The following is a 6,000-nucleotide window of genomic DNA, read 5'->3' as shown; positions in this document are numbered from 1 at the left end:
AGACAAGGCCTCATTTATTTTAGGCAAGCTTTGATCAGCTGATTCTTGTGTCTCTACTTCCCAAGTGCAGGAATCACAGGTGTGAGCCACTACATTCACCCAGCTCCCTGGATTGGTTTTGGGTATTGGAAATAGCTGCCAGTGCCATGTGAATCAATAGAAAGGAGGCCATCAAGTGACACAGAAAGGTGAAATCAAGGCCTCTGTTCTCCCACGTATTCGTGTTATGGGTGTAGACAGGCAGGGCCACTTAGCTTCAGTTTCTTCATCTGTAAAGTGAGGAAAGTGGAGCCCAGCTCATGAAGTCATGACAGTGCTTCATTGAGGAAATGTATGGGAAACACCTAGGGTGTCATTAGCTTCAGTAAATACACGCTCTTGCTGGGGAGGTGGTGCCGTGGGTAAAGTCCTTGCTGCCCAAGTGTGTGTGCACCTTAGTTCAAATCTCCATAACCCATCTAAAAAGCTAGGCATGACAGTGGTTCTACAGTGAGATGGGAGATGGAGACTGACTCAGCAGCACATGGGCCAGCTAGCCTGGTGCATATGTCATACATGCACATACCTCATACAATAAGTAAAAGTTCAACCAGGGGCTGCCGAGATGGCTCAGCGGGTAAGAGCACTGACTGCTCTTCCGAAGGTCCTGAGTTCGGATCCCAGCAACCACATGGTGGCTCACAACCACCCGTAATGAGATCGGATGCCCTCTTCTGGTGCATCTGAGGACAGCTACAGTGAATTACACCAGAGCGAGAGGGGCTGGAACGAATAGAGGTCCTGAGTTCAATTCCCAGCAGCCACATGATGGCTCACGGCCATCTGTACAGCTACAGTGTACTTATACAAATAAAATAAATAATTCTGTAAAAAAAAAAAAAAAGTTCAGCCAGGCAGTGGTGGCACACACCTTTAATCCCAGCACTTGGGAGGCAGAGGCAGGTGGATTTCTGAGTTCAAAGCTAGCCTGGTCTACAGAGTCAGTTCCAGGACAGCCAGGGCGACACAGAGAAACCCTGTCTCGGGAAAACCAAAAAGTTTAAAACCTCTCTTGCCTTTCTTTTGATAATGCTAAGGATTTTGTACCCAAAGTGGATATTTAACGTTTGCTTTTTGTTATGTTTTTTTTTTAATGAATTCTCACCTATAGACTTCTGGTAGCGATGTTGAGGTTTAGAGACAAGCATGATTATCGGAATATAGCATGATTATCTAAGGATAACAAACGTTTTAAAAAGTATTTTAGTATTTTATGTATGTGGGTGTTTTGCCTTCATGTCTATGCAACACATGCATGAAGCTCCCAAGGAGGTTAGAAGAGGGCATTGGATTCCCTGGAACTGGAGTTAGAGACCCTTGTGAATCTCCATGTGGGCTCTGGAAACCAAACCCAGGCCTTCTAGAAGAACAGGAAGTACTCAGCTTAACCTCTGGGCCGCCTCTCCAGTCAGCCTGACAAATAAAAAGTTAAAAACAGGGCATCAGGCACACATATAATGTACACATATTTATATGCAGCCAAAACACATGTACATATGAGATTACAATAAGAAATGTAAAAAGCCAGGCAGTGGTGGCGCATGCCTTTAATTCCAGCACTTGGGAGGCAAAGGCAGGTGGATTTCTGAGTTCGAGGCCAGCCTGGTCTACATAGTGAGTTTCAGGATAGCCAGGGCTATACAGAGAAACCCTGTCTCGAAAAAAAAGAAAGAAAGAAAGAAAGGAAGGAAGGAAGAAAGAAAGAAAGAAAAAAAGAAAGAAAAGTAAAAATCAAAGAATTTAAAACAAAGTACATATTATTTGCTTAATATAGAAACAAAATAAAATATTGAAGAAAGTAAAAGTCCCCTTCTCTATTTTTTCCCCCTAAGGCAGGGTTTCTCTGTGTAGCCCTGGCTGTCCTGGAATTCTGTAGACCAGGCTGGCCTCGAACTCAGAAATCCGTCTGCCTCTGCCTCTCAAGTGCTGGGATTAAAGGCATGTGCCACCATGTTCAGCCTATCATTTTTAGGATTTTATTTTTATCTTTAATTATGCGTGTGTGGGTATCTGCATTTGGGTAAGTACCCATGGAGGCCAGAGGTGTCATATCCCCTATCCCCTGGAGCTGGAGTTATGGACAGTTATGGTCACCTAGCATAGGTGCTGGAAACTAAACTCCAGTTCTCAGCCAGAACAGCACATACACTTAGCCTCAGATCCAGTCTTATCCTCCAATTCTTTTTGGCTTTGGAGACAGGGTCTTTCTATATGAAACCCTGGCTGTCCTGGCACTTACTGTGTAGACCAGGCTGGCCTTGGACTCATGGATCCACCTGCCTCTAACTCCTGAGTTCTGGGATTAAAGATGTGCACCACTACATCCAGCCATCCTCCAATTCTTATTTCTTTGTAGTTTACTTTTTTTCAAAGTATATATGTTAAAATTTTAAGGAAGTATAAATGTGAAAGAGCTAGCTCAATTGGAGCCCACATTTTAAAAAAGCTGGGTATGGGGCTGGCGAGATGACTCAGCGGGTAAGAGCACTGACTGCTCTTCTGAAAGTCCTGAGTTCGGATCCCAGCAACCACATGGTGGCTCACAACCATCCGTAATGAGATTGGACGCCCTCTTCTGGTGTGTCTGAAGACAGCTACAGTGAATTACACTGGAGCAAGTGGGGGTCAGAGCGAGCGGGGCATCCTGAGTTCAATTCCCAGCAGCCACATGATGGCTCATGGCCATCTGTACAGCTACAGTGTACTCATACACATAAAATAAATAAAATAAATCTTAAAAAAAAAAAAAAAGCTGGGTATGGTGCCAGCAAAATGGCACGGAGCTTGACATCCTGAGTTCAAGACCAGGATCCATGTGGTGGAAGGAGAGAACCAACTCCTGCAAGGTGTCCTCTGATCTCCACATGTGGGCATGTGTGCACAGATGCACACACACATGCGATGCATGTGTAAGCTCATGTGCATGCACACCAGCAGTGACAATAGAAAGGGATAGGGCTGTGGAGATGGTTCAGTGGGTAAAAGCACTTGCCATGCAAAGCTGATGACTTACCCCACCAAACCCATTAAAAGCCAGATGTGGTGATTTGCATCTCTAATCCCCAAACTCCTTCAGTAAGATAGGAGGTAGACACAGAAGAATCATCTGGAAGTTTGCCAGCCGTCGAGCTTGGGGTATGAAAAGCAGCAGAAACAAGAAGAGAGCCTCTGCCTCAGCTAGGTGAGAGGAGAGAAGCAGCCTCAGAAAACTGTCTTCTGACTGTCGCGTGTGCTGTGGCAGACACTCCTCTCTGCTCTCTGACTGCCTGTCTGTCTCTCTGTCCTTGTCTCTAATTCATTCTCTCTCTCTCTCTCTCTCTCTTTCTTTCTCTCTCTCTCTCTCTCTCTCTCACACACACACACACTCTAATAATGATAAATTTAAAACTTTTTTTAAAAAAAGGAATTTAAGTCCGATGTGGTGGCTCACACCTGTAATCACAGTACTCAGGAGGTAGATTGCCTCAAGTTGTAGGCCAGCCCAGGCTACTTAGAAAGTTCAAAGTCAGCTAGAGCTCTCTCTCTCTCTCTCTCTCTTACACACACACATACACACCACACACACACACACACACATACAGAGTAAATAAAAATGTAAATGTAAGAGCTGGAGAGATGTCTCAGCAGTTAAGAACACTGACTGCTCTTCCAGAGATCCTGAGTTCAATTCCCAGCAACCATCATGGTGGCTCACAACCATCTGTAATGGGATCCAATGCCCTCTTCTGGTGTGTCTGAAGACAGCTACAGTGTACTCATATACATAAAATAAATCTTAAATAAATAAATATGTAAGTAGAATTTTTCAATCAAAATATGTACTCACCTTATTCCTACCTAAAGTCTCTTTTCCTATAAGAGACCATTCTAAGTGGATTCTAATAATTTTTGTACATATCATTTTATTTATTATATGATTTTGTTTTGTTTGAGACAGGGTTTCTCTGTATAGCCCTGGCTGTCCTGGAACTCACTCTGTAGACCAAGTTGGCCACCAACTCACAAGAGATCTGTCTGCCTCTGCCTCTGGGAGGTGTGAGCCACCACTGCCCAGCTGTTTGTGATTTCCTATTTACATAAAAGATGGAGGTGTGAGTTATGGAGGTCCTTAAACATCCCTAAACAAGTCAAAGACCTTGGATTTTTGCCAAGTAAACATGAAAAATACGGCAGTCAAATTTTAATGTAATCAAATGTTTAAACTTATAAGAACTTACTGCCTAATTCCAGCATTTGGGAGGCAGAGGCAGGCGGATTTCTGAGTTCAAGGCCAGCCTGGTCTACAGAGTGAGTTCCAGGATAGCCAGGGCTATACAGAGAAACCCTGTCTCGAAAAACAAAACAAAACAAAACAAAAAGAACTTACTGCGTATACATTAAGTAAGTAAGGCATTAAAGTCACCCTTGCTTCCTTGTTCACAAATAGCTAGAACTCTTTGGTCATCATTGGGAAGTAGGTTCAGGGTAATAGCACCCAGAGGAGAGGACTTGGGTAAGAGAAGGTGTTTGCACCACTGGGAGTGCATGTGGAGGCCCGAGTAAGACCTGCATCTTCCTGAGGCGCTCTCTGCCTCACCCCCTGAGACAGCAGTCTCACTGCTGCACTGAAGCAGCAGCTGGCCTTTCAGCTAGACTGGCAGGGGAGCTAGCGCTCAGGATGGTTCTGTCTCCGTTGCACAAGGCTGGACGTACAGGTGTGCACAGGCCCTGCCCAGCATTTTACATGGGTTAAAAAAAGGAGATGGCTCTCGGAGCCTATCCCTTTATGGATCCTGCAGCTGGCCCGCGTGTTAGGGATGAGCTGGGTTATTAGGATGAAGGAGGTGAGGCTCAGGACTTGAAGTGAGTTGTCCACAAGTGGCTTTCCACGCCCCCTCCCCTCCACTCTTGTTTTCTTCCAGGCTGCTCTTCACACAGCGGCCAGAGGGAACATGAAAACACAAGCCAGATGGTGTCTTAGTCAGTGCTCTGTTGCTGTGGAGAGACACCATGACCATGGCAACTCTTTGAAAAGAAAGCATTTAACCGGGGCTGGCAGGGAGCAATCCAGGCAGACACGGTGCTCGAGAAGTAGCTGAAAGTTGTCTATCTGGATGCCCACCCTCAGTAACACATTTCCTCCAACAGGGCCACACCTAATCTTTTCAAAATAGGGTCATTCCCCGTTGACTAGGCATTCAAATATATGAGCCTTTGGGGGGGGGCATTCTTATTCTTATTCAAACCACCACAGACTGCTTCACAGTCTCACAACTCTCTAGTGGCCTCTCTGAAAGAGGTCAAGTCCCAGTGCTCAGCCGCCATAGGACCAGTATACAGGAGTGGTGTCCACCCTAACTGGGTTTTTCTGCCTTTTTTGCTACCAAACCAGAGCCACCAGACCTGTTATTTCTTTCAAATGTCAGCCTCATTCCTACATTAGGGCCTTTGATCCCGCTGTTCTCTCTTCCTGGAACACTCTATACACAATCTCTGTGTTCTCTCTCGGTGGCAGCTCTTTCTGGACCCTTCATTCGCAGTTCAGAAGTCAGTTCCTCGTGAGGCCCTTCCCTTGTAAGCAGTCTCCCTTCCGACATCACATTTCATTTCATGCTCTGGGGTGTGTGTGTGTGTGTGGTGAGTGTGGGATGTGGGGGGTGGCAAGTGTTGTAGGGGAGTGTGTGTGTGTATCTGTGGGAGTGTTTTATTTTTTTACTTGTGCATGTGTGTATGTGTGTGGGAGTTTTGTGTGTGTGTGTGTGTGTGTGTGTGTGTGTATACACTTGCTCATCAGAGTATGTATGAGGTGAAGGCCATAGTAGAACCTTGGGTATCTTCCCTCTCTCTATTGCTCTCAGTCTTATTGCCTTGAGTCAGTCTCTCACTGAGCCAGAAGCTGGCCTTCTTGGGCTAGATTGGCTGGGGAGCTAGTTTTCAGGCTCAGCCTGTCTCTGCCCCACAATGGTGTCAGGAGCATTTGCC

The 6,000-nt window shown here is 45.6% G+C and overlaps 1 protein-coding gene across 3 annotated transcripts in view; it reads left to right on the top strand.

Moving 5' to 3' along the window:
• Ggt7 (gamma-glutamyltransferase 7) overlaps positions 1-6,000 on the top strand; it is a 31,379-nt gene that overhangs the window by 7,147 nt on the left and 18,232 nt on the right. The gene's annotated exons all lie outside the window — the stretch shown is intronic.

This window comes from Mastomys coucha, unplaced genomic scaffold, assembly GCF_008632895.1.
Source record: "Mastomys coucha isolate ucsf_1 unplaced genomic scaffold, UCSF_Mcou_1 pScaffold15, whole genome shotgun sequence".
NCBI lineage: Eukaryota > Metazoa > Chordata > Mammalia > Rodentia > Muridae > Mastomys > Mastomys coucha.
This window is presented reverse-complemented; position numbering and strand designations above follow the sequence as displayed.